Genomic DNA, 13013 nt, shown 5'->3' on the forward strand with positions numbered 1-13013 from the left:
GTGTGTGTGTGTGTGTGTGTGTGTGTGTGTGTGTGTGTGTGTGTGTGTGTGTGTGTGTGTGTGTGTGTGTCTGTGTAGGGAGCAATGCATGTTAGGCTAGTCACATTCACTACCATTCAATTGCCCTACTTTGGCAAGCCTGCTGATGTTATTCACTTTGAACTACACCTTTGGGAAAGGAATAGCCCAGTATTCTCTGTGGTGTGTCCTATAACTGTGTAATGCTGTAGTGTGATAAACTAGTTAGCTAGGAGCTCTAATCCCAGCCATGACAACTGTGTGCATGTGTGAGTGTGTGTGTGTGTGTGTGTGTGTGTGTGTGTGTGTGTGTGTGTGTGTGTGTGTGTGTGTGTGTGTGTGTGTCTAAGGAACAATGTGTTTAGGCTAGTCACACTCATTACAATTCAAATGCCCCACTTTGGCAAGCCTGCTGATGTTATTCACTTTGAAATACACCTTTGGGAAAGGAATAGCCCAGTATTCTCTGTGGTGCGTCCTATAACTGTGTAATGCTGTAGTGTGATAAACTAGTCAGGTAGGAGTTCTAATCCCAGACATGGCAACTTTGTGTGTGTCTTTGACTGTGTAGGGAGCAATGGTTTTTAGGCTAGTCACATTCACTACAATTCAAATGCCCTACTTTGGCAAGCCTGCTGATGTCATTCACTTTGAAGTACACCTTTGGGGAAAAAGTAGCCAAGTAATCTCCATGCCACATCCTATAACTGTGTAATGCAGTAGTGTGATGAGCTAGTTAAGTAGGAGTTCTAATCCCACACATGGCAACTGTGTGTGTTTAGACTAGTCACACTCACTATAATTCAAATGCCCTACTTTGGCAAGCCTGCTGATGTCATTCACTTTGAAATACACCTTTGGTGAAGGAGTAGACCAGTAATCTCTGTGGTGCATCCTATAACTGTGCAAGGCAGTAGTGTGATAAACTAGTTAGGTAGGAGTTCTAATCCCAGACTTGATAAGTGTGGATGTCTGTGTGTGTGTTTGTTTGTCTGTGTAGGGTGCAATGCTTATGAGGCCATTGACAGTCACTAAAACCTTCATTGACCTTCTTTGGAAAACCTGCTGATGCCATTCCCAGTCAAATACACCTTTGGAGAAAGAGTAGTCCAGTAGTCTCTGTGGCATTTCCTATAACTACGTAATGCTGTAGTGTGATAAACTAGTTAGGTAGGAGTTCTCATCCCAGATATGGCAAATGTGTGTGTGTGTGTGTGTGTGTGTGTGTGTGTGTGTGTGTGTGTGTGTGTGTGTGTGTGTGTGTCTGTGTTTGTAATTCATATCCTGTGTGGAGGTGGCTGTGAGTGTGTAAAAACTGGACTCATTGTGGAGTGGGTTTTGCATATTTCTTATATGGGGGCCCTATTATATGTCACACCTTACAAGGATAACAGATGTCAAATAGCCAAGAGGCTGGGGTGCCAATCCATACCCGTACTTGTGGCATTATGGCCTAGCGAACAAAGTAAGCAATCCTTGTATTACCCAGAGAACACTCTCAACCCATGTCTCATACACAAACACACTTGCCTAGGCAACAACTACTATGTTGGTAGTACCCTGCATATTGCCCACAGAAAGTAACCATGGTGTGATTGCAGTGGACTACAGAGGGCATAGCACCCTGTCCATCAGTACAATAGGCACGTAATTGCAGACAGTGCGCCTTTACTATGTTCCCCACTGCACACCTGCAACAACTGTGGTGCCATCAAATGTGACCCACAAAGCACATACTATGCCTTAAACACATGCCCTGTATGGACAGATGCCACTGACACCAGGGAATACTTATATCATGCTATCAGTCAAGGTGCAGGGTCAATCTGGTGTCCATTACCAGTTTCTGCCACATGAGGCCAGAACTGGCACATCTGATGATAACAATCTGTGTACACAGCATTGGACAGACACCCCACCCCAGGTACAGTTCCACATGTCACTGTACATGCATGTGGGATGTGTGCAAATCCCAGGCTCCATCCATGTCATGGACTATAGAACACATACACGTCAAGCAATGCACAGCACTGGCCACACACAATAGTAACCCAGGTGACTGGATAGTGAATGCAATACCCACCTGTGTGGGCCAATCCAGACACTACTCCCCTGAGCTACACTGCAGACCATTGTCATGTGGCGTGATGCCAAGGTATACCCTTAACCTAGTCTTGTATAGCCTTCTGGCACAGTCAACCACTACACACCTATGAAGCAATGCACCCGTGCATGTCAGTACTGGCACCCTGTGTCTGTGTGTGAGTGGTGTATGATGCTTTCGACCACATTCACACTCACTGCAACTCCCATTGGCCTGCTGAAGCATGCTGTCTGATGTAAGATATCTTCACATACCCTTTGCCCATATAACCTCTGGATAACCCCTGTAGTGCATGCGATACCTGCGCATTACTGTATTGTGGCAAACTTACTAGTTAGGAAGTCTATTCCTTATCCTGCCAAGTGTGTCAATGCATGTGAGTCCCTGAGAGAGTGTGGCAGTGTTGACGTTGACACCTGTTCATGTGTACAGGCACGTGTACTACACCTGCCGTATTGCTACTATATCACTGTTGCAGGTCACTCACCATCACATATACCTTTAGACATGTTCCCCAGCATGTAAGCTATGTGGTGCATACAATAACTGCATAGACATGTCATAGCAATACATAGTCAGTCAGGAGTTTGAAACCTCATACTCGTAGGTTTATGACACAAACATGCTTAGATTTTACTCTCCCACCCCTCCCTGACTTACTGTCTGTCTCTCTCACTTCCTCTCTGTTGGATGTGGAGAAGTACACCTGCTTTGCTTAGGCAGCAGCTTGTGTTTTGTAAGTGATGCTCATGATCAGATGATGGCCTCTGTACAAATTGCAGTCCTCTTCTATTGATTGCATGTGGAACAGCTGTGGTAACATTCCCATAGCCAAATGCATGGAAACACACTCCAATATCTAGGAACATCATGTTGGTGCTGGACCTTTTCATTCACTGTGAGCAGGACCTAGATTTGGTGTTTGGCAAACAGCATCATAGATGGTTTTGAGATTTACCTCTAATAACATACACTGTGGAAAGAGACCAACAGACAGGAGGGCGATGTGCCAGACATGACTACAGAATGTAAGTATTGCTATTCTGCATTTGGAGTAATGTCGGTTTAACAGGGTGTGTGTGGATATGGCTGGTCTACATGTTTTAATACCTGTCATGACAGTGTTATGTTTTTGAAGTAACTCCTATCTGTAGGGTCATCTGTAGACTGGGCAGTGTGTGGAGCCTTTTGTTTTTTGTGTTCCTCACAGAACACCTATCTGAGAACTGCAGAACCATAGTGTGAGGATTGCAGTCAGTACATGGTGACAGCCATGACAGTTACTGACTTCATATCCCTCATAGGTCATATGTCACAACAAACCCTGGTATGACAGTAAATGTATGAGGTTATCACAGCAACATGCCAATATTGGGCCAGTGTTTGTAGCTCTAGTCACAAATCTTTCAACCTTTGTACATATGTCATGCAGTAAGAGGTGCATATGTTCTGTACACCATTATTTATTGACATCATACCTGATAACAAGCCAGTCAGATATCAGACTGCTAGACATGTTATGTATAGTAGGGGTTGTTTCTGAGGACATAACTTGCGCATTCTATGGTTGTGTGTACAGTACTGGGGTCTGTGTACTTAGGGTGATTGTCGACAGTATGTGTATTGTGCATACATACCTTGGGCTGTGCACAAACTGTGGTAGATGCCATTGTTCATGTTCCTGTTCTATCTGATTTTACATGCTGCTCCAGTGTATGGTACCCTTTTGGCTCACTTGTCTGTAGGGCTGGACACACACATCTCACATACCATAGACAGCCATCAGACCACACTGTGTCATGACCCAGTGTATGTAGGGTTAGTGTGTGAGTGGCACATATGAGGATGGTGTTTATCAGACAGTCCATATAGTGTCATATTAAGCTTGTGTACCATATGTGGCTGTGGCTGTGTTTACATTGGTTGTGGGTAAGATCTTGCTCACAGGTATCTGTTACTCTGTGCTGTGACATGTGTGTAGAGCCTGCTATAATTGCAAGAACATGTGTATTCCCCCATACAAAATGCAGTCCAGTGTTGTGGCAGTCTGCTTGTAGTTTGCACAGTGCTTTGTGACATGTCTAGCAGCCTAGTATAATTACCCAGTGTGCTGTTAAGTCCAGTTATTTGCAAGACATACTGCTGCCAGGCCACCATAACTGTTGTGTACTTATGAAAAAGCAGTGGGATTATGTACAGATGTATGTCACTAACTACTGGGTAATATGCAGCCATGTGACCTCTGCACCACCAGGTATTATGTGTCAGGGCAGACTGGTGTGTGTGCATGCATAAACTGTGTGGGCATATGTAGTCCAGTATTTACGTGATATACCCATGTACATAGCTATTAACATCCACATTGGAGGTGGGGTTCACATATCTTGCATGAAGGGGAAAAGTGTACACCTCTGGACTGACCACAGAGTGCCAGACTGTCTACATATATTTGGTCATATCTCTGCTGTAGTCCACAGGATCATTACTGTGCTAGCAGTGGTACTGTACTATGATGTCCTCAGGATGTCAGTAGCCAATGGCGCACTTGTCAAAAGCAGATGTGACCTCCCACACACAACATGTCTGTTAAAACAACCCCTATTACAGTAGCAACAGTTGACATATATACCTGCAATACACACATAACATCTGCTTGCACTAAAAGGTTGGGACTATTGGTGCTGAGGTAGGACTCTACTCCATTTTCTGGACATATGGTAAAATATATATTTATCCATATATCTATATAGATATATACACATACACATATCTGCATACATATATCTGTGTGTATATATATATATATATATATATATATATATATATATATATATATATATATATATATATATATATATATATATATATATATATATATATATATATATATATATATATATATATATATATATATATATATATATATATATAATATATATATATATATATATATATATATATATATATATATATATATACATATAAATACTCAAATATATACATATACACAGCAATATATGTCTACACATATACAGATATATAGATACATATGCACATATAGATATGGATATCTATATGTATATTGACATAAATAGGTATATCTGAGTAGATATGTATGCAGATATAGTTATAGATATCTACATATATTTCCACATAAATAGGTATATCTGTACACATAGGATGTGCATATATATATATATATATATATATATATATATATATATATATATAAAGAGATCTACAAATGGCCATATTTATGATGAACTATAAAGATGTGTAGACAGACATATGCATGGATATACATGTGTATGTACATGAAGACATATGTATATGTATATATCCATATTTCCATCATGTGTAAACATCACGGTTGTGTATACCTTCCCAGATGTATCTCACCGTATGTATCTGATATGTGTGCATTTTGATATAACAACATATGTAATGCAACAGTAATATCAATAACAAGTACTACACAATTGTGGAAGTCAAAGCAATTGTTCAATACTACAAGTATTACACAATTGTGGAAGTCAAAGCAATTGTTCAATATTATTCAATATGTGTAGTGACAGGCATATTGGAAAAACAACAACTGTCTTCACAGTGGTCATGGCGTAGCGGTTAACTGTTGTGACTATAGTGTACATGGTCCTTGGTTTAAAGGCTGTGTATTTTGTTGCTGGGTAGAACAAGGGCTATGGGATACAGAGTGGTTAAGGCGGTTTTCAGAAAGCTTTAAGTGCATTTGTGTGGGTTTGCACAAAGCTAAGCAGTGCTAAGGTACGGTTAAATGTACAGGCGCTTACACTGTGTAGGCATCGCTTACCAGTGTGCAAATCTGCTTAGCTGTTATATTGCAGCAATGCTAACACCTGATCAGCATGGCTTAGCCCTGGTAACCAGTGCTCACAACCCAGACTGATAACATAGCAGGGTAATGACATCTGTAATAAGTGTATGCAATGTCATATACAATACATGCATCTATGTGCTTTCTTTACAGTAGAAAGGGTGTGAGTGTCATGTCTGGGACACACAAGTATATAAGACCTGTACAGCACTATTATCCATGTGAATGTGCTAAATAAGGGGTAGTAACCCAGGGTATGTGCAGTCACACTGGTTTGTAGTGTATCATGGCGGTACGGCTGTTGACAGTGCTTTCCCATTCAAAAGTAAAGTGCTAAATGTAGTACTGACAACAAGCACACCTGCAGACATAGCTGGACTCTGAGGCCTCACTGTCATGTTCCTGGTGTGTGAGCTGTGAAACAATATATATCCCCTACTGGATAATGATTTGACATAGGAATGTAACTGTAGACTACCGTCTATACAGCACATGTCAGTGAGGGCTTTCAACATGTAGTAATGGCATACATATTGTTGTCAAACATCTATCTGTTGACACATTCATCCTACTGCATAGCTACTTGCCAAGCTGAAGTCTGTCAGTCCCTGTATAGATGTGCAGATGGCAGATATACAGCTTGGATAAGTACAGGCAACCTATGCTTGAATGATATGTCTGGCCACATATGTAATAACTGGTACATATAGGAGACAACACCCCATATGCAATACATGCAATGGGTACCAGCACTACACTACCACAGTCAACAGAAAATGCTTGGGTACAGGTCTCCATCACAGACACTAACCATGTGTTATGATACATGTTGCATACATGTCAACTGGATCACCTTAGTGGCAATTTGCAGGAGGCACTCAGAGGATTGACTGATGCATGTCACTCTCACCCTGAGGGTCACCACAGTGGTGTCTGTCGATAGATTGCCTGCTGGCACATGGGAGGTGGCATGATACTACTGTACACACATCCCCTACACAACCCATCTCTCCATATACAATAGGCAGGTACACAGCTATGACCACCTGCAGCGATGCACCCCAGTACTGACACATGTGTACGTGTGTATTACTGAGGATAGCAGTGTCTGTTTGATAGTACACCTGTAGGTGTGAATTCCATAAGGGCCTTCACAACCACTGCAACACCCATTGCTATAGTCAGATGTGGCTGCTGCTGTATCGGACATTACATGTACCCTGTTATGCTCCTCTCCCTAATGGCTACATGAGCCTTGCAATATCAGCACAACAGTTTTGTACAAATGGGTCGATAGGTGTGGGATACCCATTGAGTTCTGGCAAGTGTGTGTATGTGTGCATGTCTCTATATCTGTAGGGTACAGCATTCCAAGGCCACATACTCCTATTACAATACACCTTGCCACACAGTAGTATGGATGGGTGTTGTCACTGCCCATAGGTGAGGCATGACAATGCAACACCCTACTATGCCTGTGGCATGTGCATTAGAAGCATATCCCTATAGTACCACTGTTGGCATATACAATGGGTTGTATCGCAGTCATGGTCAATGTGTAATGGTGGGCATGTCAGAGTGTCATCATGGGTTCCAGTGAGTACAATATCCACTGTGGGATGTGGGTGCTGTGTACACTGTCATTTCCCCATGGTACACCCGGTATATGTCTCATGTACCAATTTATGGTGACCGCTGTCACCATCAACCATTCAGGTAACTGATACCACAATCCAGCCCAGTTATGCATGTGTTGTGTGCAGCCTACCTGTAACACATTGAACACACAGACAGGTTAGTTAGCACTGATAGGCCCAGGTCCCTCGGATGTGTGTCTACCTGTTATGTGTCTGTTAATGTGTATATGACGGTGTGTCACACGATGTTTTGTCCATATACAACCATTACATTCCCCATTACCATACTGTACATATCACCAAAAGAGAATTTAAGAAGAGAATCTATAATCATATATATGATATAAAGAAAAATAATGAAGCTAATGCATTAGCATAACATATAATGCAATATGAGAAACATAGTTTTAAGTTTAGGATTCTGCAAATCATTAATGTTAGTAATAATGGGGGTGATTTGATAAATATTTTAGAACAGAAGGAATTACAATGGATACTTAAAATGAGGGCACACCACCCACCAGGACTAAATCAATATGTTCCTCTGAAACCAGCATTAAAAAATCGCAAATGATTTTGTATATATTTTATACATATATACATATATATATATATTTATTGATTTCACAGAGATGGCACATTTGCACTTTACAGATGACCTTCGTTAATATGTTTATCATATTCATTTGTTTTAATATATTTATTCATGCTACTTTTTTATATATATATTTTATATTTTCATATATATAATTGTCTATATTTATCAAATTTCATATATATTTTATATAGAACAATAAGTTACAAGCACACAGCACTTTATTTCAAAGATGAACTATATATTTTGCGTTAATTTTAGTCCAGCTTGTGGTCCAGAGACATAAGTTTGACTTTACTGTGTACCGCTTATTTACTTATTTAAATGATTGTGTTTGCACACATATAAGGAACGTGATGCATATATTTTTATGTATTTTTAAATCTAAATTTGTATACTTAGGTTTTACATATATTATGAGATTAGTTTAAGAATGTCCAAGGTGATATAGAATTGAATTGTAACGCAATATGTTACATTCAATACATTTATATTTGAAATACATTTATACAATTCTATTAGAGAAGTTAGCTATGACTTTAAAAGCTGAAGGTTCTATTAATTAATTAATTAATAAGATAATGACCTTAATTGGATGCAGGATGTGCTATTTAAACTGAGCTTTCTTGATGTATAATGAAATCTGATGAAGCATATGATACATAAGCGAAAGCGCTCATTTCGTTTTCTTTTACTTGTGGAATAAAAAAGGTTTTTTACTATTATGCTGCTGGCTAATTATTGGACTTTGTTGAATGTAAGTTGCCATTCCGTTCTGGTTCTACTTGTGTTTTTTTGCTAGTATTTTCGTGGATTGTGACAAGAGTTCCAGCACGAGGTGAACAGTGTTTTTGACTAGTAGGGTACAGCATTCCAAGGCCACATACTCCTATTACAATACACCTTGCCACACAGTAGTATGGATGGGTGTTGTCACTGCCCATAGGTGAGGCATGACAATGCAACACCCTACTATGCCTGTGGCATGTGCATTAGAAGCATATCCCTATAGTACCACTGTTGGCATATACAATGGGTTGTATCGCAGTCATGGTCAGTGTGTAATGGCGGGCATGTCAGAGTGTCATCATGGGTTCCAGTGAGTACAATATCCACTGTGGGATGTGGGTGCTGTGTACACTGTCATTTCCCCATGGTACACCCGGTATATGTCCCATGTACCAATTTATGGTGACCGCTGTCACCATCAACCATTCAGGTAACTGATACCACAATCCAGCCCAGTTATGCATGTGTTGTGTGCAGCCTACCTGTAACACATTGAACACACAGACAGGTTAGTTAGCACTGATAGGCCCAGGTCCCTCGGATGTGTGTCTACCTGTTATGTGTCTGTTAATGTGTATATGACGGTGTGTCACACGATGTTTTGTCCATATACAACCATTACATTCCCCATTACCATACTGTACATATCTGGGGATGTTCTGCATGTAACATGTAACCTGTAACACACCTCACCCTAAATGCTGTGTGGTGTGTGCAATGAAAGCCACACAGTTTAGTAGCACTACATACCTAGGTAGGGGTCTAGTCCCAGTGTTGCCAAGTATGAGTGTGGGTGTATGTGGATGGGTCTACATCAGGTTGCTGATTATACATGTCCCAGTGGGTCACCTGTCCATGTGGCACAGGCAATAACTGCTATATAAACCTGTAACATATGTTCAACTGTACCCCAGATATGTCACAGCCATGGTGTCATCACAGTGCCATACCCCTTGTGGAATATGACTGCAAAACATCCTCCTGCTGACACATGTACACCTACAACACAAATGGATAACATTATGGAGTCCACAATCACACAGTGTTACTAACAGATGTAATGCATCATTGCTGGATGGCTACACTACCTGATATGTATGCATTAACCATTACTCCTGATAACATGTTACACTGCAGTACATTGGTACACTGTAGTACAGTCACTGTGTGATTCAGAACCATATTTGCCTGTCCATGCATCAATGTTATGGATGACGGGGATGTGGCAAAGGTATCATCATATGTACAGGGTATGTTGTTGGTTTGCCAGAGGCCAAGGGTGGGCCATACATTTGACACCATATGTGTGGGTGAAAGGTGTAATTAGTTGAACTGGGCATAGTGATGTGGTGTGTGTAGGTATGGGGTTGCCGTGGGTGTGTTTGTATAGTGTGTGGGTATGCATGCACAAATATCTGCCATGTAGCTGCCCTATACAGGTGTTTTTTGGACAGCTGCAGACCATACCTGGCAGGATGTGCAGTTCACCACCTCTGGCCATGGAAAGGTGGACTTTGCCTGCCAGGGGGTTCCATGGGTATGTCCAGGTACAGGCCTCGATGTGCTACTCTCCCTTGATGATGACAGATGTCCGCTGGAACCAGGTCCCTCCTGAGATGGTCAGGACCACGTGCTCATGGCCTTCTGTGGTGTGGAGTGGACAGCTCCCGCCTGCAGTTTTGGGGCTGGTATTGCCACTACAGGAGCGCCTTGGTGTCCTAGCATGTCCATGTTGACCGCCAGCTGTTGATGTTGCTGGCCTTCGTCCATGCACACACTCCTATCACATGTTCAAGCACAGACAAACCACTGTCAATCAGGCCCACCATCTCACCAAACCATCTATCCATGACCTCGGTATGAGCACAGAGGGCACCAGACAGTTCATGGAAGTTGTCGCTTGCAGATGTGAGAGAGCCCTCTGCGGCCTCAGGCCCTGTTTGGTGTACATTTCCACACATGCCTGCACCCCCATGACAGCCTGAAACATGCGCCTGCTGGTACCAGTTGTGGTGCTTCTGCCAGGGGCATGATGACCAGCGGCCCTACCACGAGCAACCTGGTACATCTATCTATGTGGTGCCCTGCCGGACATCGAGCTATGCCTGCTGTGACCAGGCAAAGTAGGCATTCATACCACACTTTCCTGTGCACTGCCACCAACTGCCAACTGTCCCTGTGCTATGGCCACTGGTGATGGGGTATGTATAGTCACTGAAACTGTGTACGGGATTGGGGTGGCTAAGAGGGGGATGTCAAATGATGGTGCAGTTTTGGCCCCTGACAACCCCACCTATGACTCAACTGTACTATTATCATCTTTGGTGTCTGTATGAGCACCAATATCAGATTTCATGCAGGAGGGACCCTGACCCACCTCGTCACCTGTGGGGGAAAACAAAAAATGCACTTTAAGAACTGTACAACACTGCATAACAGTACATACACACACACACACACACACACACACACACACACACACACACACACACACACACACACACACACATTCCACCTTAATACCTACCTGTCCATAATTTTACAGACAGTCCCACATTTATTCCCATTAGTTCCCCATCCTGCATCACACTTGGTAACATACACTCATTAATACCACTCATTAATGTACCATTCCTCTAAATGCCTAGATGAGTGATCACAACACAAGACCTGTCACTCCACTACCTCCTTGAACTGAGTGGAGTAGGTTTTACATGGCCTCAATGCTGTTATTCAGTGTTCGCCCTGTGTATGTCCGGTCATCGTGAGCATGGCCCCTATATGTGTGGGGCTACTACGTTCACTCCATAATATCAAGCACTGGAGTGTCATGTGTAAGTATTGCTCAGTATATGCCAGATATTCTGCTCAATAAACCTATCATGTGACAACTGTAATATATGAATACACTCCCTGGTGTTGTCTAGTAATTCCCCAATGCATCTGTAGTGCTGCATACAAGGGTTATCATTCACCTCTCTGCTGAATGCGATATTAAGGGTATACCTGGTATCTATTTTCCCTTCCAATGCATGCTTCATACTACAGACCTTATTATACTTTCAGCTGTCCTATGATTATATATCAGACAAGTATTTCTGGTGTGTCATGTGTCAGTCCATCTCCATGTACTGCACAATCCCAAAGGGAGGTTATGCTGTATGAACAACCCCACAATCACACATGTGCATACATGGACACTCACACAAACACACACACATCCTACATGCATCAACCTCCCTCTATTCCACCAGATTGAACCTACAGACAAAATAACCACCCACCCACACACAGACACACACACACATGCAGGAGAGGTTGCACAGATAGTACACACAGTCCTCCCATTACCCATCTGTCAGTATGCATAACATATGGTACACAACAACATGCAGTGCAGCTATAGTCAATCCATGCTAGCAACAGTATACATGTGTGTGATGCATGGGCTGTGTTAGTAGGTGATGCCCCTTCACCTAGAAAACACTGCACTCATATACACAGTATTGCTGTGCACCTGTTCTGCCCCCTGCCATGTACCGTGCACCAAACCTCACAGGTGTACAACCCATTGCTGAATGTGTAGTACTGTGTCAGTTATGTCTGCTCTAATGCTCACAGCCCATATGTTTTTCAGCGACACATACCTGAGATGATATGTGGACAGATGTCATTTCTGAATGCCTGATGTCTGGTTTACAGATCTCAATATCAGCGGACCATGTATGACTAATCCAATACTATTACACTAACAACTGTCAGACCATACCATGGCTATGGGGAGTGCACACACCCTTATTGATATGACACACCCTTCCTTGATCTGCCACGGGACCACATCACCACATATATTAACAGTACATGAGCCTGATATGTGACATATGTCCTGTACATTCACATGGAGTGTCTACAAAATGTGTTAGGTGTGTGGTTGCTGACTGTGATGCATACACACAGTGTGTGCATATGTGTGCACGCCCTTATCATGATGGTTTGTTGCTCCTATTGTTATGTGTA

This window comes from Protopterus annectens, chromosome 4.part0 (assembly GCF_019279795.1).
Source record: "Protopterus annectens isolate FY-2018-M chromosome 4.part0, PAN1.0, whole genome shotgun sequence".
Taxonomy (NCBI): Eukaryota; Metazoa; Chordata; order Ceratodontiformes; family Protopteridae; genus Protopterus; species Protopterus annectens.